Consider the following 19968-nt stretch of genomic DNA (forward strand, 5'->3'; position numbering starts at 1 on the left):
GGAAAACCTAAAAGAAATGGACATTTTTCTGGATAAGTACCACATACCTAAGTTAAATCAAGACCAGATAAACTATTTAAATAGCCCAATAACCCCTAGGGAAATAGAAACAGTCATTAAAAGTCTCCCAACCAAAAAAAGCCCAGGACCAGATGGTTTCAGTGCAGAATTCTACCAGATCTTCAAAGAAGAGTTAATACCAATACTCTCTAAATTGTTCCACATAATAGAAACAGAAGGAACATTACCAAACTCCTTTTATGAGGCTACAATTACCCTGTGCAATATTCTTAGCTGTCCTGAAATTCACTTTGTAGACCAGGCTGACCTCGAAAACACTGAGATCTCCCTTCCTCTGCCTGCCAAGTGCTGGAATTACAGGCAAGGTTACAATTCTTAATATTGTTTTGTATATTCAGAAAATGAAGGTAAAGCCCTGATCTCTGGACTGGGCACACCAGGTCTATTGCGCCTAGGCCCTAGGGCACATTTCATGCCCCTCCGCCCAGCCATTGGAGCCCCAGGGACCAGGCAGCTGCCTCTTCCTCCACCCCCTCACCTAGCCAACCAACCTTGCAGCACAAGTGACCATAGGAGCCATAAATCAACCCTGCATCAATTGGGAACAGGTAAGGACCCATCCCTGGACTGGCAGACCGGTTCTCTAAAACCTAGGCCCTGGAGGTATACCCAGTGCCCCTCCCCATAGCTATTAGGGCCCCAAGGATCAGGCAGCTACCTCTTCCCTTGCCCAAGGCCAAACTAATCATCCCCTGTCACAACAGTGACCATCAGAGCCATAAGCCCACCCTGTACTGATTGGGAACAGCTGATTCCTGAGACAGCCCACCAGCTAAGAGCTGCTCCCATAGACACAGATTTCATCAGCACCAATTGGACCAAGAGCCCCAATTAGACCAAGAGCTTCCATTGGACCAAGAGTATCAATCGGACCAAGACAGGCTCTCTAAGTCACAGGCACCACATGCACCAAGTGGAGGAAGAGATGGGTAGACACCAGTGCAAAAATACAGTCAACAACATAAATACCAATATGGTACTATCAGAACCTAGTGGTTCTACATCAGCAACACAAAGGAAGGAAAATAAATCGACCTTAAAAATGACTTTAAGAAGATGATAGTGACCATTAAAAAGGAAAGGAAAAAATCCCTGAAAAAAATCTAGGAAGAGACAAACAAAAAATGAGAAAAAGCAATAAAACAGGTGATGGAAACAGTTCAAGACATGAAAAGTTAAATAGAGGCAATAAAAAAGACACAAACTAAGGGAATGCTGGAAATGGAAAAATCTGAGTAAATGAACAGGAACTATAGATACAAGCATAACCAACAGAATGCAAGAGATGGAACAAGAATCTCTGGTGTTGAAGATACAATAGAGGAAATAAATTCATCAGTCAAAGAAAACACTAAAGCCAACAAAGTCATAACAAAAATCATCCAGGAAATTTGGGACATCATGAAAAGACCAAACCTAAGATTAATAGGGATAGGAAGAAGTAGAAGAATATCAACTCAAAGGCACAGAAAATAGATTCAACAAAATCATGGAAGAAAACTTTTGCAACCTAAAGAAGGAAATGCCTATGAAGATACAAGAAGCTTACAGTACACCAAATAGCCTGGATCCAAAAACAAAAGTCCCCTTGCCATATAATAATCAAACCACAAAGCATACAGAAAAAAAGAAGTAATAAACAGCTACAAATGACAAAGGACAAGTAATACATAAAGGCAAACCTATCAGAATAACACCTGACTTCTCAATGGAGACTATGAAAGCCAGAAGGTCCTGGACGCTAAGAGACCATGGATGCCAACCTAGACTATTATATCCAGCAAAATTTTCAATGGCCATAGACAGATTAAACAAAATATTCTATGATAAAACCAGGTTTAAACAATACCTATCCACAAATCCAGTCCTATAGAAAGCACTAGAAGGAAAATTCCAACCTAAGGAAGTTAGATACAACCATGAAAACACAGGCAATAGATAATTCCACACCAAAAAATGCCAAAGAAGAGAAACATACAACATAACCACCAAAAAATAACAGGAATTAACAGTCACTGGTCATTAATATCCATTAATATCAATGGTCTCAATTTGCCTATTGAAGACAGAGACTAACAGAATGGATATGAAAACAGGATAGATCCTTCTGCTGCATACAAGGAACACACCTCAACTTCAAAGACAGACACTACCTCAGAGTAAAGGCTGGGGGAAAACTTTCCAATCAAATGGACTTAAGAAGTAAGCTGGTGTAGCTATCCTAATAGCTAATAAAATAGACTTCAAACTATAATCAATCAGAAGAGATCGGGAAGGACATTACATATTTATCACAGGGAAAATCCAACAAGATGAAGTCTCAATTCTGAACATTCATGCCCCAAGTACAAGGGCACCCACATTTATAAAAGAAATATTACTAAAGCTTAAATCCCATATTAAACCACACACACTAGGAGTGGGAGATTTCCACACCCCACTCTCACCAATGGACAGGTCTGCCAGACAGAAACTTAACAGAGAAATAAGGGAACTAACAGACATTATGACTCAAATAGACTTAATGTATATCTACAGAACATTCTACCCAACCACAAATAAATATACCTTCCTCTCAGCAACCCATGTAACCTTCTCTAAAATTGACCATATGCACATTCACAAAGCAAATCTCAACAGATACAAAAAAATTGGAATACCCTTCTGTATTTAATCAGACCACCATGCCTAGAGTTAGAATTCAACAACAAAATTTACAGGAAGCCTACAATCACATGGAAACAGAATAATGTCCAACTGAATCACCAATGGGTCAAGGAAAAAATAAGAAAGAAATTAAAAATTTCTTAGAATTCAATGAAAATGAATGTACAACATACCCAAACTTATGGGACACTCTGAAATCAATGCTAAGAGGAAAATTAATAACACTAAATGCTCACATAAAGAAGATAAATCTCACACTAGTGTGTGGTGACACTTTATTTGTATGTTAATAAATAAAGCATGCCTGGAGATCAGGGGGAAGGCCAGCCATTTTTAAGTAAACATAGAAATCAGGCAGTGGTAGCACATGCCCTTAATCTGATCACCAGGCAGGCAGGGTCTCTGTGTGTTCAAGGACACACTAGGGAACAGCCAAGCATAGTGACACACACCTTTAATCCCAGTACGAACCATAGAGACCTGGAGGTCTGTACATACAGGCAGTGACAAGGAAGTGAGGTAGCTGGGCTAATAGCCAATGAGAGGGAAGAACAACAAGGCAATAATGGCACAGATAGACAGGAAGAAACTCAACTTTGGATAGCTGCAGAGATGGAGAGGTAAGGTTGGTGGCTATCACTATTTCCCTGATCTCTAAGGCTTTCAGGCCATATATGGCTCTGTGTTTCTTATTTAATAAGACCATTTAGAAATTCGGCTACACTAGTGACTTAACTGCACACCTGAAAGCTTTAGAACAAAAAGAAGCAAACTCACACAGGAAGAATAGATGCCAGGAAATATTCAAATTGAGGGCTGAAATCAATAAGATAGAAACAAAGAGCACAAAACAAAGAATCAATTAAACAAAGAATTGGTTCTTTGAGAAAAATCAACAAGACAAACAAGCCATTATCCAAATTAACCAAAAGGCAGAGAGAGAGACAGAGAGACAGAGAATGAAAATTAACAAAATCTCCTCCACTGCTGGTGGGAATGCAAGCTTGTACAACCACTTTGGAAATCAATATGGCGCTTTCTTAGAAAATTGGGAATCAATCTCCCCCAAGATCCAGCTATACCACTCCTGGGCATATACCCAAGGAATGCTCAATCATACCACAAGAGCACTTGCTCAGCTATGTTCATATCAGCATTGTTTGTAATAGCCAAAACCTGGAAACAACCTAGATGCCCTTCAACTGAAGAATGGATAAATAAATTGTGGCACATATACACAATGGAATACTACTCAGCAGAGAAAAACAACGACATCACACGGTTTGCAGGCAAATGGATGGATCTAGAAAAAATCATCCTGAGTGAGGTAACCCAGACTCAGAAAGACAAATATGGTATGTACTCACTCATAGGAAGATGCTAGATGTGGAACAAGGATGACTAGACTGCTACTCACATCACCAGTGAGGCTACCTGGAAAACGGGACCCCAAAAAAAGACACGGAGAAATGGACAAGATCTACATGAATAGCCTGGTCATGAGTGGGAACAATGAAGGGCGACAGTCGAGGGAAAGAGTGGGAGATCCTAGCTGGATCAAGAAAAGAGAGGGAGAACAAGGAATAGGAGACCATGGTAAATGAAGACCACATGAGAAGGTGAGAAGGGGAGGAAGCAGAGAGCTAGGGAGGCCCACGGAGATCCACAAAGATACCCGCTCAAAAGACTGCTGGCAATGGTCGCGAGACGGCAGGAACTGACCTACTCTGGTGATGGGATGGCCAGACACCCAAATAGTGGTGCCATAAACCCCATCCAAGGACTGAGGAATCTGAAGGCAGACATCCACGGCTGGGCCCCTGGTGGAGCACTGGGAGTCTAATTAGTGAGTAAGAAGAGGATTTATATGAGCGAGAATTGTTGAAGCCAAGGTTGGATAAAGCACCGGGACAAATAACCAAATGAATGGAAGCACAGGATCTATGAACCAAAGGCTGAGGGGCCCCCAACTGGATCAGGCCACCTGAACGGGTGAGACAGTCAGTTGGCTTGATCTGTTTGGGAGGCAGCAGTGCATTGGTGCCAGGTCCTGGGCTCGTTGCATGAGTTGGCTGTTTGAATCCTGGGACTTATGCAGGGACACTTGGCTCGGTCTGGGAGGGGGGAATGGACCTGCCTGGACTGAGTCTACCAGGTCAACCCCGGTCCTCGGGGGAGACCTTGATCTGGAGGAGGTGGGAATGGGGGGTGGGCTGGGGGGAGGGGTGGGCGAGAGGGGGAGAACAGGGGATTCTGTGGCTATTATGTTGAACTGAATGGTGTTGTAAAATAATAATAATAATAATAATAATAATAATAATAATAAAAATTATAGAGATTAAAAAAAAAAGAAAATTAACAAAATCAGAAATGAAAAAATAGACATAACAGATAATGAGAAAATCCAGAGACTCATCAGGTCATACTTCAAAACCTGTACTCCACAAAATTAGAAAATCTGAAAGAAATGGACAACGTTCTGGACAGGTACCACACACCAAAGTTAAATCAAGACCAGATAATCTATTTAAACAGACCAATAACCCCTAAGGAACTAGAAACAGTCATTAGAAGTCTCCCAATCAAAATAACACAGGACCAGATAGTTTCAACACAGAATTCTACCAGATTTTCAAAAAGCTACTTTCAAATCTCTTCAAATTGTTCCACACAATAGAAACAGAAGGAATATTACCAAACTCTTTTTATAAGGCTAACTTACCGTGATGTCCAAACCACACAAAGACGCAACAAAGAAAGAGAATTGCAGACCAATTCCCTCATGAACATTGATGGAAAAATACTCAATAAAATATTGGCAAACCAACTCCAAGAACACATCAAAAACATTATCCACCATGATCAAGTAGGCTTTATCCCAGAGATGCAAGGATGGTTCAACATATGAAAGTCTATCAATGTAATACACCGTATAAAGGCCTTTGACAAAATCCAACAACCCTTCATGACAAAGGTCTTGGAGCGATCAGGAATACAGGGAACATACCTAAACATAATAAAGGCAATTTGCAGCAAGCCAACAGCCAACTCAAACGATTCCATTAACATCGGGAAAAGACAAGGCGGTCCACTCTCCCCATATTTATTCTATATGGTACTTGAAGTTTTAGCTAGAGGAATAAGGCAGCAAAAGAAGATCAAGGGGATACAAATTGGAAAGGAAGAAGTCAAACTTTCACTATTTACAGATGATATGATAGTATACATAAGTGACCACCAAAATTCTACCAGGGAAGTACTACAGCTGATAAACATCTTAAGTAATGTGGCAGGATACAAGAGAAACTCCAAAAAATCAGTAACCATCCCATATACAAATTATGAGGAATAAGAGAAACATCACGCTTTACAATAGCCACAAATAACATAAAGTATCTTGGAGTAACTTTAACTAAGCAAGTGAAGGACCTGTATGATAAGAACTTTAAGTCTCTGAAGAAAGAAATTGAAGAAGATATTAGAAAATGGAACAATCTCCTAGGTTCATGAATAGGTAGGATTAACATAGTAAAAATGGCAATCTTACCAAAATCAATCTACAGATTCAATGCAATCCCCATCAAAATCCCAACACAATTCTTCACAGACTTGGAAAGAACAATACTCAACTTCATATGGGAAAACAAAAAACCCAGGATAGCTAAAAGAATTCTGTATGATAAAGCAACCTCTGGGCTGGGGGGTGGAGCAAGAGAAGGGAGGAGAGGGGAATCTGTGGTTGGTATGTAAAATGAATAGAAAATGTCTTAATAGAAAATAATAAAAATAAATTGTTAAAAATCAGAAAATGACAGAATAAAAGAGCTAACAGCTCAGTTGGGAAAGAAATGACAACAGTGCCCACCCAGTTTTCTCCCTTGTGTGTGAAGCACAACATTAACTAGACAGGATTCACATGAACTAATCGTAACCATTGTTCCATGGACTCTCCTAGCACTATACATAAACCTCATCCTTCTTGGTCAAATTCCAGCATGTCAGCATCAGGCCAGGCTTTCATATATCAGTTCCATTGTCCTCCTTCCTAAAGCCCAGCCCATCCTTTCACCATACCCAGTGCTCAGGACTCCTGTGCATTTTAGAGGGCTCATCTCTGAGCTGTTTATGTGCAAATCTCTTCTCTCGGGGATGGGATCAAGTACCTACTTTTCAATAAATATCCATTTTGCATATATGGGTTGAATTGCACACAGCAACTTGTATCCCTGTCCTTATATCATCTGTTCTATCATCTTGTCATTTTTTCCATCAGAAGGTACTGAGTGTCCTCTCCTGATGAGAGGGTAGTTCTGCTGCACTGAAGATAAGTACCAATGTTAAGGAATGGAAAGTTAAGTTATAAGTCAATAAAAATGAGAATGGGGGTGAGATGAGGAGAGAGGGAGATCTGTGATTGGCATGTAAAATTAATAAAATTTCTTAATAAAAAATGAGTGAAGTAAATATAAAAAATTATATATTAACAGAACTATATACAAAAATAGATGAAAATGTGGGGCTAGTGTGAGGCAGAAGATTTGGTCATCTGTGTAACCCAGGCTATGTATCCTGGGCTACCTGAAAACTCAAGATCCTCCTGCCTCAGCTTCCTACCTGTTTGGATTACTGGAATACATCACGATGCCTGACAGAAGAGTGGTTCTTCACATATAATACAAGGAAAGTCAAGAGCACCAAGAGCAACAGAAGAATCTCATGGAAGCAGTAGAGGAATGACATCACAAGTATTCATTATTGCCTCCCACCACCACCGAACCATCCTCAAATAAGAGCTATGTGATTGGGGGTTGTTTAAAATTACATGTCCTTTTGCATGGAATGTATAATATACATTGTATTATATACATTGTATAATATAGGAATGTTTTTATTATGAGCATAAATGAGAAATACCACCCAACTTTCCATATTATAACAGGTCAACACTCTAGTTTTGAATACAAAAGTTAACTATACATGAGCATACCTCAAAAATAAAGACAAAATGTGAAGAATAAATTGTTTATTTCATGAGCTGTGTACTTGTGTTGCTATATTTCTCTCTTCTTTGAACTCTAGTTGGTTCACATTGAACAACAGCACAATGGATGTGCACAACAAAATAAAAGGAACCAACTCTATAGGGCGGAGGCCTGGAAAAAGAAACAGTGAGTGCGAGCTGAGGAGTAGGGAACTGTCCATTCTTCTCTTTCTTTCCTCACTTCTTTCCTTTCTTCCCTTCTCTTTCTTTCTTCCTTCTTCTTCCTCCCTTCCTAGATCTCTCTCTCTTTCCTTCATTATCCCCCTCTTTCATCCCTCTCACCCTTCCTCTCTCTCCCCCCCTTCCTCCCCTTCCTCCATCACCCCTCTCTATCCTTCCTCCCTTCCCTCCTCACTGCCTCACTCCTTTCTTCCTACTCTTCTCATTCCAGTGCTAATTCTTTCTCTCTTTATCCTTCTCATAAACTTACAACTTTTTTCAATTTCTTATTTAATTAAAATACCACTGTGTCATTTCCCCCTTAAAAATCTTGCTAGAAAATCCATCCTTCTGGCTAGGTAAACTGGGACAGGTACAGGGCCTAAGAATGTGAAAAAATATTCACTTCTATATCTACCTACCTGTTTATCCATCTGTCTTTCTTAGTGTTTCTGAGGAAGAATTCACAGTTCTGTTAATTTTTTTATCACCATGACAAGATGGAAGATACCACTCTTTCAATAATCTCAAATATTTTTAAAAATTGTACAAAAGAATCTTTTACATGTATCTGGGCACATGTCCTTTACATAGTTCTTTTCTTCATTTATGAAGTCCTATATTTACTGAAGTTTTATGAATAATTTCCTTTCAGTGTTTTATTTTTTAAAAAATGTGCTAGGAGTGGCTCTGTGGGTAATGTGCCTGCCACATAAGTATGAGGACCTGGTTCACATCTGGGGAACCACATAAAGCCAGATGCAGCTGCACCACATGACTATACTTAGAGTGATGCTGTGACAAGATGAGAGATGGAGACTGGAGAATCCCTAGAAGACCCTGGGGAGGCAACCTTTCATGAGAGGTGGTGAACAAGAGACCCAGTCTCAGATAAGGCAGAAGGCAACAGCCACACCCAAGCTTGGCCTCTTATCTCTACCCATGTCCCATGGCAAGGAGGTGGCCCTCAAACAAGAGCAGACACAAACATACAAACATACACACACAACATCACACACACACACTGAAACACAGGCTTTTTTTAATCAAAAAATATGCCAAGAATTAATTATGTTGCTTTTCTTCCAGTCATATTCTCCATTCGCTCTTAGATAATATATTCATTCAGTGTGTACATTTTGAAGGATCAAGTCATTCCTGAAATAACTTACATTCTTTACATAGTACAACCATAGTGCATTCCCCTTTATCACACCTCAGAAAAACAAGAGGGTAAAGATTCAATAGAATAGGATGTAAAGCCCTTTTAAAATACACTTGCCAAGACCCAATGATACCACTCTTGGGCAAATACGCAAAGAATGCTCAATCATAACACAATACACTTGCTCAACTATGTTCTTAGCAGCATTATTCATAATAACCAGAACCTGAAATAACCTAGATGTCCCTTAACTGAAGAATGGATAAAGAAAATATGGTACATATACACAATGGAGTACTACTCAGCAGTGAAAAAAAAGTAAATGACACATGAAATTTGCCAGGAAATGGATGGAACTAGAAAGAAAGCATCCTGAGTGATGTAACCCAGACCCAGAAAGACAAACACAGTATTTACTCACTCATAAGTGGATAATCATAAGCAAAGGATAATCAGGCTACAGTCCACAGCCCTAGAGAAACTAGGTGACAAGAAGGACCCTAAGAGGGATGCATAATTGCTCTAGAAAAGGGAAATGAGATCTACTGAGTAAACTGGGGGTGAGGAGGGTAATAGAGGGTAGGGTATGATGGATGAGAACATAGGGGAATGGGATGGTTGAGCTGGAACAGGGATGGAGTGGGAAAGCAAAGAAAGAGATATCCTGATAGAGGGAGACATCATGTGGATAGGGAGAAACCTGATCCTAGGGATGTTCCCAGAAATCTACAAGGATGACCCCAGCTTAGATGACTAGCAGTAGTGAAGAAGATACCTAAGCTGGCTTACCCAAGTAATCAGATTGGTGAATAACCTAACTGTTATCTTTGAGCCTTCATCCAGTGATGGAAGCAGATTAAGAGATCCACAGCCAAGCACTAGGCTGAGATCCAGAGGTCCAGTGGAAGAGAGAGAAGAAGGATTCTGTGAGCAAGGGGCATCAGGATCATGATGGGGAAACCTACAGAGACGACTGAACCAGGCTAATGAGAACTCATGAACTTTAGACCAACAACTGTGGAGCCTCAGTGGGATTGGACTAGGACCTCTGCATAAGTGAGGCAGTTGTGTAGCTTGGTCTGCTTAAGGGGCCCCTGGCAGTAGGATCAGGATCTATCCCTGGTGCATGAGCTGGCTTTTTAGAACCCATTACCTATGGTGGGATGCCTCGCACAGCCCTGATGCAAGAGCAAGGGGCTTGGACCTACCTCTACTGAATGTACCAGGCTTTGCTGACTACCCATGGGAAGCCTTACCTTTTCAGAGGAGAAATGGGGGGTAGGCTGGGGGGAGGGAGTGTTGGGGATGGAGCAGGAAAAGAGAAAAAAGGGGAAGTGTGGTTGGAACATAAAATGAATTAAAAATTTCTTAATAAAGAAAAAAAGATACACTTGCCATGCTCTGGTAAATTTTCTGCTGACACCAACTCCCAGTGGGTGAAACAGGAGCAGGTGCCCCTTTGAGCACCAGCACACACTTTTCTGGGATGATTTACATATTGAGTCATTATACAACAGCCCAAGCTCTTTAAGGGCAACTGCCAGGAGTCTACGAAACATCCTCTCTTCAAGCTCCCAGAGATGGAGTCAAACACACTCCTCCTATGCATGCTGATGCTCGGAGTTCCAGGTAAGAGGGTGCAGAGAAGTGTAGGGAGCATCCACAGTGGCCATCATGGTTTTCCATGTCTCTGGTATCTTTATCACTGGAATTAAGGCATTTGTAATTGGTTTTAAGTTCCCCCATTCCTTTTGATTTTCTGATTTCTCAAAGAGATGTCCTCAAGTATTCTTACAATTTCTAAATGAAAATTTTCTCTGCTAGGAAGGTTTCTGAAAATGTATAACCATGAACTGTGTGTTAATGTTTCCAGGTTCCATGGGGGACATTGTGATGACCCAGTCTCCAGCTTCTTTGGCTGTGTCACTAGGGCAGAGGGCCACCATCTCCTGCAAGGCCAGCCAGAGTGTCACTTTACTTGGCTTAACTTACATGCACTGGTACCAACAGAAACCAGGACAGCCCCCCAAACTCCTCATCCATGGAGCGTCCAACCTAGCATCTGGGGTCCCTGCCGGGTTCAGTGGCAGTGGGTCTGAGACAGACTTCACCCTCACCATCCATCCTGTGAAGGCTGATGATGCTGCAACCTATTACTGTCAGCAGACTAGGGATGTTCCTCCCACAGTGCTCCAGGGCTGAACAAAAACCTCCTGGGGTTGCTGCTCACTGAAGCTCAGGCTCTGAACTCTCTTACTGTCTAATATCAATACAGAGCTCTAGGCTTGTTTGGGAAAAGATCTTAAACAGTGAAACAAGCTTTCATAAACTGATTTGCATGTTTGTCCCATCCTGTGTACATTATACTTTAATGATTTCCCCACAAAAATATAGACCTTTATGATTGTTTGTTTATTATTATTCATTCATTTAAATTTTTATTAACCCATACTGGTTTTGGGATGTTTTTCTCTCTTTCTCCCCTGTCTCCCTGACCACATCTCTGCCCAGTCCCTCACAACTTCAGTATCCAGACTTTGAATTTCCTATCACTTCAGATTTACTGTTTCTTCTTTTTTAATGTGTTTTCAGAGTTAACAAATGCAAATTACTTCACTTGGGAAAAGGCGTTAACCAAAGACATTGTGTGTGTGTGTGTGTGTGTGTGTGTGAGAGAGAGAGAGAGAGAGAGAGAGACAGACAGACAGACAGACAGACAGACAGACAGACAGACAGACAGAGACAGAGAGAGACAGAGGGGGAGAGAAAGGAGGAAAGAGAGGGGGAGAGAGAAAGAGAGAGAGAGAGTCAGAGGATACCTGCAAGAGTTAGTTCTTTCTTTCTACCATGTGGGGTCTATGCATCAAACTCAGGTTCATCAGTCTTTGCTGTAAGCACCTTTCCTGTTACCAGCTGAGCAATCTTGCCAGTCTGACCTACTATTTCCTTTTTTTAATGATTTATTTTATTTTAAATTGGAATGTGGGTGTACACATGCATGAGTGTCCATACCAGTCAGAAGACGGTGTCAGATCCTAGGAAACAGGACTTTCAGGAGGTTTTGAGCTAGATGATGTGAGTGCTGGAAACCAAGCTGCAAGAGCAAGAAGTGCTCTTAACTGCTCATCTGCTTATTCACCTCTGATCTACCATTTGTTACCGTCTATATTAGAATTTCTAACTCTTTTGCCTTAGGACAATGGTAAACTTAATAGATCATCATCTAAACTGAAAAGAGCTTTGATTAGTTAAGACTGTCAGTTAATCTTTCAGATGCAGACTTACATTCTCACCCCAGGGTTTTCATTCTCCAATTGTCTTTGTTGTTTATACTCACAGGCAGCCTGCTACAGTTACTTAGAAACATAAGGCTGTGCTGCTGTTATTTTTTTTCCTGCTTTGGTTCCAATATCTCTATCTCTGTGTCCACCCGAAAACTAAGTATTTAGTACAAGATTTATGGGTTGACTTTTCGTATTCCTTAAAGGAAAGGTCAAAACAATTTTTGCTCTCTGTAACACAAATCCCCTTTCTTTGCAAAACTTAAATCAGATTAAATCTCAATTGAGGAGATTTTCAGTTGACCCTGAACAATGTACTGAAACTTTCCAAAATCTACCCTGTTAGTGGATATAACCTAGAAAATCATAATGTTAGTCCTAGGTCAGACAAATATAAGAACAGGAAAACAAATTGTTTCCAGGCTGCTAAGTTTTATGCTGATGACTTTCTTGTACCCTATGATCCATCTCACCAGTTCTTTTCTGAAGAAGATACCAACCCCCAAGTCGAGGAGGCCATTTCACAAGAAAACCATTAATGGGGCCATGACAGTCTTTTCATGGAACAGTAAGATAAACATTTTCAAGCTTGTATCATAGCAGAATTAAGAAGGGCCAGGATCAAATCTTAGTCTACTTCAAATTGTCTATGATAGGTCAAGGCCTTGTGGGAAAGCCCTGTGCCTTCCTTGAAAAGCACAGAGCAAAGGAAAGATACCCTCCCCTCCATGCCACTGCCACCTGAAGTAGGTGAGGGAACTGGTCATTCCCCTCAGCAGCTGCAGCACTACAGAAAGTGGACCCTACACCTCACCTGAGCAGCACAGTACAGCTGACTCTATTGATGGGTGGAGCGGATAAACTGTCCTGAGAATGTGAGCATGGGAGATCTGGTCCTGCTCCTCATCTGCCATATAGTGGTGTGGGCAGGGAATAGATGCCCTTCCCCACCTCAACCCCTAGTATACTGGCTCAGTTTCAAGCATCCACATGGCATCTCACAGCCATCTGTAATTCTAGTTCAAGAGACAATTCCATGTCTTCTTCTGGCACCCAAGAACATCAGGCACAGATATGGTACACAGACATTCAGACAAAATACTCATACATAAATAAAAATAAAGATATTTTTAAAAAGTTTAATTCTGATCTAGGCTTGGCAGACTATAGAGGAAAACCACAGCCCCACCCCAGGTCCCTAGACTTGGTGCAGGAAGAATTTCTCCCACAAACCAGGCAGTCAGACACCCTTACAGTGAGTGAGTACAATTGGCAAGATTGGAAAGATAGAGATACCAAACAATTCATGAAGAGGCAAAGGCAATGAGGAATAGGCTGACGGAGATACCCCACAGTCTCCTAGGGACAGATGTCCAGATCTGGGCTGCTTCCGAGGTCCATGACTTGGCCCATGACCCTATGCAGAAAAGGGTATCTGTGTTGATATCTTAGGGTCTTATTACCGAAGAGGGCCCTTTGTACTCCCAGAGTCTGGGCCACTACCTGTGACCAAGTTGATGTTCAAGGCATGTGCTCCTAGAGGGACAATGTCAATCCAGGATTCCTGTGCCAAAACCCAGAACCACAGTGATGTCCAGCCCAAACTGCTGCCAGAGGAGATGTCTGGCTCCATGGCCCTCCTGTGGCTGAGCTCTGAGTTGATGTCCATGGTTCCTTTTGCCACTGAGAGCCGTGCAGAAACCTGAAGTCTGGGCCAACACCTGAAACATAGTTGGTCTTAAAGGATCAAACTGTCTCCAAGGACATACATACCTGGGTGGCCCATACTCCCACCAGGGGCCATGGTATCATTCAGTCCAGAAATGAGGAAGTATTCTTCATGGCCCTACCACAGCCAGGGTCTGTGTTAATGTTGGTGACTCCTCTTACCATTAAAGGCTGAGTGGATAACCAGGAGTCTGGGCTGCCACATGGGGGCATGTTGGCATTTGGGGGACATGCCTGAACTTGTGCCATGTCCAACTGGGTGACCTGCAATGCCAACTAGGGCCATGATGACATTTGGGCCAGGGGTGTTGTTGACCATGGTCCTACTGCAGCCTGAGTCTGTGATGATGTCTGTGGCCTGTGTTGCCACCAAAGTCCACACTGATGCCAAGGATCTGGGTCTTCACCTGTGGCCTTCTTGGTGCCTGAGAACTGTGCTGCTACTGGGCCCATACAGACCTGAATAACACATGCTACCACCCAGGGACAGGGCATTGTACAGTCCTGAGATGCCGTCAGGGCCATGTCTGTGTCTGTAGCTCTGCCGAACACAGGATCTGCACTGATGTCTGAGGCTCCTGACATCATCAAAGGCAGTGTGGATTTTCAGGACCTGGCCCACACTCAGGGACGTGTGGGAACTCAAGGGCCATGCTGCTTTTGGGTCCACACCAATCTAAGTGACCTGTACTGCCTCCTAGGGCGATGGTGTGGTCCTCGACTGGAATGCTCCCAGGGACCATGTCTGGGCCCATGGCCCGACTGCAGCCATGGTCTGTGTTGATGTCCTTGGCTCCTGTTACAACCGAAAGCAGTGAGTGCACAAAACTTAAGTCCAAGTGCAACAAAGACCTCAACATAAATCCAGCTACTCTGAACATGCTAGAAGGGAAAGTAGGAGTAGTCTTGAACGCATTGCCATAGGAGATCACTTCCTAAATATAACACCAGTAGCACAGACACTGAGAGAATCAATCAATCAGTGGGACCTCTTGAAACTGAGAAGCTTTTGTAGAGCAAAGGATATGGTCAACAAGGCAAAGTGACAGCCTACAGAATGGGAAAAGGTTTTCACCAACCCCATATCTGACAGAGGACTGATATACAGAATATATAAGGAACTCAAGAAATTAGACATCAAAATGCCTAACAGTCCAATTAAGAAATGGGCTATAAAACTAAACAGAGAATTCTCAACAGAGGAAGCTCAAATGGCTGACAGACATTTAAGGAATTCCTCAACATCCCTAATCATCAGGGAAATGCAAATCAAAACAACTCTGAGATACCACCTTATGCCTGTCAGAATGGCTAAGATCAAAAACACTGAAGACACTTTATGCTGGAGAGGATGTGGAACCAGGGGAACTCTCCTCAACTGCTGGTAAGAATGCAAGCTTGTACAACCAATTTGGAAAATATTATGGTGCTTTCATAGAAAATTGGGAATCAGTCTCCCCCAAGATCCAGCTATACCACTCTTGGGGATATACCCAAGAAATGCTCAATCATACCACAAAAGCACTTGCTCAGCTATGTTCATATCAGCATTTTTTTTAATAGCCAGATCCTGGAAACAACCTAGATTCCCTTCAACTGAAGAATGGATAAATAACATGTGGTACATATACACAATAGAATACGACTCATCAGAGAAAAACAATGACATCATGAGGTTTGCAGGCAAATGGAAGGATCTAGAAAAAATCATCCTGAGTGAGGTAACCCAGACTCAGAAAGACAAATATGGTATGTACTCACTCATAGGACGATGCTAGATGTGGAACAAGGATGACTGGGCTGCTACTTACATCACCAGTGAGGCCACCTGGAAAACGGGACCCCAAGAAAGACACAGAGAAATGGATGAAATCTACATGAACAGACTGGACATGAGTGGGAGCAATGAATGGCAAGGGTCGAGGGAAAGAGAGCAGGAGTTGCTAGCTGGATCAAGAAAATAGAGGGAGAACAAGGAATAGGAGACCATGATAAATGAAGACCACATGAGAAAAGGAAGAAACAAAGTGCTAAAGAGGACCACAGAAATCCACAAAGATACCCCCACAAAAGACTACTGGCAATGGTCGAGAGACAGCCAGGACTGACCTACTCTGGTGATGGAATGGCCAAACACCCTAATAGTTGTGCCAGAACCCCATCCAAGGACTGAGGAATCTGGATGCAGACATGCACGGCTAGGCCCCGAGTAGAGCGCCGGGAGTCTAATTAGTGAGAAAGAGGAGGGTTTATATGAGCGAGAATTGTTGAAACCAAGGTTGGGTAAAGCACAAAGACAAATAACCAAACGAATGGAAACACGTGAACTATGAACCAAAGGCTGAAGGGCCCCCAACTGGATCAGGCCCTCTGAATAGGTGAGACAGTCGATTGGCTTCATCTGTTTGGGAGGCATCTAGGCAGTGGTATCAGGTCCTGGGCTCGTTGCATGAGTTAGCTGTTTGAAACCTGGGCCTATGCAGGGATGCTTGGCTCAATCTGGGAGGAGGGGACTGGACATGCCTAGACTGAGTCTATCAGGTTGATCCCAGTCCTTGGGGGAGGCCTTGATCTGGAGGAGGTGGGAATGGGGGGTGGGCTGGGGTGAAAGGGAGGGGGCAGGAAGGGAAGAGAACAAGGGAATCTGTGGCTATTATGTAGAACTGAATAGAATTCTAAATTAAAATAAAATAAAATAAAATAAAATAAAATAAAATAAAAAAAGAAATGGGCTATAGAATTAAACAGAGAATTATCAACAGAGGAAGCTCAAATGGGTGAAAGACATTTAAGGAATTGCTCAACATCCCTAATCATCAGGGAAATGCAAATCAAAACAACTCTGAGATACCACCTTATGCCTGTCAGAATGGCTAAGATCAAAACACTGAAGACACCTTATGCTGGAGAGGATGTAGAGCTAGGGGAACTCTCCTCCACTGCTGGTGGGAATGCAAGCTTGTACAACCACTTTGGAAATCAATATGGTGCTTTCTTAGAAAATTTGGAATCAATCTCTCCCAAGATCCAGCTATACCACTCTTGGGCATATACCCAAAGAATGTTCAGTCATACCACAAAGTTCTTGCTCAGCTATGTTCATATCAGCATTGTTTTTAATAGCCAGATCCTGGAAACAACCTAGATTCCCTTCAACTGAAGAATGGATAAATAACATCTGGTGCATATACACAATGGAATACTACTCAGCAGAGAAAAACAATGAAATCATGAGGTTTGCCGGCAAATGGATGGATCTAGAAAAAAATCATCCTGAGTGAGGTAACCCAGACTCAGAAAGACAAATATGGTATGTACTCACTCATAGGAGGATACTAGATGTAAAACAAAGATGATTAGACTGCTACTCACAACTCCAGAGAGGCTACCTAGAAAACAGGACCCCAAGAAAGAAACAGGGATCGCCCAGTGACAGAGAAATGGATGAGAGCTACATGAACAACCTGGATGTGAGTGGGTGTAATGAAGGGCAAGGTTTGAGGGAAAGAAAGCCTGTAGGAGTGGGAGATCCCAGCTGGATCAAGAACAGAGAGGTAGAACAAGAAATTAGAGACCATGATAAATGAAGACCACATGAGAATAGGAAGAAGGAAAGTGCTAGAGAGGTCCACAGAAATCGGCAAAGATACCTCCACAATAGACTACTGGCAATGGGTGAGAGACAGCCCAAACTGACCTACTCTGGTGATAGGATGGCCAAACACCCTAATTGTCATGCTAGAAATCTCATCCAATGACTGAGGGAACCGGATGCAGAGATCCACTGCCAAGCCCCAGATGGAGCTCGAGGAGTCCAATTGGCGAGAAAGAGGAGGGTTTGTATGAGCGAGAAGTGTTGAGACCAAGGCTGGATAAAGCACAGGGACAAACAGCCAAACAAATGTAATCACATGAACTATGAACCAATAGCTGAGGGGCCCCCAACTAGATCAGGCCCTCTGGATAAGTGAGACAGTTGATTGGCTTGATTTGTTTGGGAGGCATTCAGGCAGTGGGACCAGGACCTGTCCTCAGTGCATGAGCTGGCTGTTTGGAACCTAGGGCTTGTGCAGGGACACTTTGCTCAACCTTGGAGAATGGAACTGGACCTGCCTAGACTGAATCTACCAGGTTGAACTCAATCCCCAGGGGAGTCTTTGCCCTGGAGGAGATGGGAATGGGGGGTGGGCTGGGGGGAAGGCAGGGTGGGGGAGGCTTCGGAGAGGGGAGGACAAGGGAATCCATGGCTGATGTGTAAAATTAAATTAAATTATAAAATAAAAAATTATAAAAAATACACACATACATACTCACCCACACACACATACACTCACACACAAATAAATAAAACCTCTTATTTTATATGAAGTTAAAAAATTTAAAAATACTAATAAGAATGTTAATTTAACAAAAACAAAAAAAAACACTTCTAACCTCCATCTTTCCACTTCTCCATCACCTCTCCATTTGTTTTAGGAGATGTGGGAGCTGCTGTGGATCATGCAGTATAGAGATTACATTTCTTTTCTTTTCTTTTTTTTCATTTTCAAGACAGGGTTGATTTGTCTAACAGCACTAGCTCTCTTTTGAAGTTGCTTTGTAAACCAGGCTGGCCTCTGCCCCCCAAGTGCTGGGATTACAGGCAAGGTTACAATTCTTAATATCATTTTGTAAAATAGGAAAATGACAGGTAAAAAAGCTAACAGTTCAACTGGGAAAGAAATGACAACAGTGCCCACACAGTTTCTTCATTGTGTGTCAATCACAACATCCACTAGATAGTATTCACATGAACTGATTGTGACCATTGTTCCAGGAGTTCTCTTTGCACTATACATAAACCTCATCCTTCTTGGTCAAATTCCAGCATGTGAGCATCAGGCCAGGCTTTCACACGTCAGTTCCATTGACCTACTTCCTAAAGCCCAGCCCATCCTTTCACCATACCCAGTACTCAGGACTCCTGTGCATTTTAAAGGGCTCGTCTTGAGCTGTTTATGACCAAATCTCTTCTTTCAGGGCTGGGATCAAGTACCTACTTCTCAGTGATCATCCCTGTTTGCACATTGTTGCATTCCACCCAGCAACTTATATCCCTGTCCCTTACATCTTCTGTTCTATCATCTTGTCATTCTTTCTGTCAGAGGGTACTGACTGTTCTTTCCCGATGAGAGGGTAGTTCTGCTGTACTGAAGAAAAGTACCAATGTTAAGGAATAGAAAGTTAAGTTATAAGTCAATAAAACCAAGAATGAAATCAGTATGAATAAAAATAAATATTAAGAGAACTATATACAAAAATAGATGAAGATGTGGGGCTTGGGGTGAGGCAGAAGATTTGGTCACCTGTGTAACCCAGGCATTGTATCCTGGGCTACCTGAAAACTCAAGATCCTCCTGCCTCAGCTTCCTACCTGTTTGGATTACTGGAATACATCACCATGCCTGACAGAAGAATGGTTCTTAATGCCATAATGCAAAAGAAGTCAAAAGCACCAAAGACAACAGGAGAATCTCATAGAAGCAGTAGAGGAATGACATCACAAATATTCATTATTGTGTCCCACCACCACTGAACCATCCTCAAAGTAAGAACTATATGATTGGGAGCTGTTTAAAAATTACATGGCCCTTTGCATGGATATTATACATGGTATAATATAGGAATGTTTTTATTATGAGCATAAATAAGAAATATCACCTTACTATCCATATTATAACAAGTCAACACTCTAGTTTTGAATTCAAAAATCAACTATAGATGAGCACACCTCAAAAATAAGATAAAATGTGAAGAATAACTTGTTTATTTCATGAGCTGTGTACTTGTTTTGCCATGTTTCTCTC

General features: G+C 42.0%; 1 long non-coding RNA gene across 1 annotated transcript in view; it reads right to left on the reverse strand.

Moving 5' to 3' along the window:
- LOC143272383 (uncharacterized) overlaps positions 1 to 8022 on the reverse strand; it is a 43732-nt gene extending 35710 nt beyond the window's left edge. Inside the window, exon 1 of the long non-coding RNA XR_013049895.1 lies at positions 7363 to 8022. This is a non-coding gene — a long non-coding RNA (uncharacterized LOC143272383). The remainder of the gene's footprint in view (positions 1 to 7362) is intronic.
- Positions 8023 to 19968: the final 11946 nt, after the last annotated feature.

This window comes from Peromyscus maniculatus, chromosome 3, assembly GCF_049852395.1.
Source record: "Peromyscus maniculatus bairdii isolate BWxNUB_F1_BW_parent chromosome 3, HU_Pman_BW_mat_3.1, whole genome shotgun sequence".
In the NCBI taxonomy this organism is placed as follows: domain Eukaryota; kingdom Metazoa; phylum Chordata; class Mammalia; order Rodentia; family Cricetidae; genus Peromyscus; species Peromyscus maniculatus.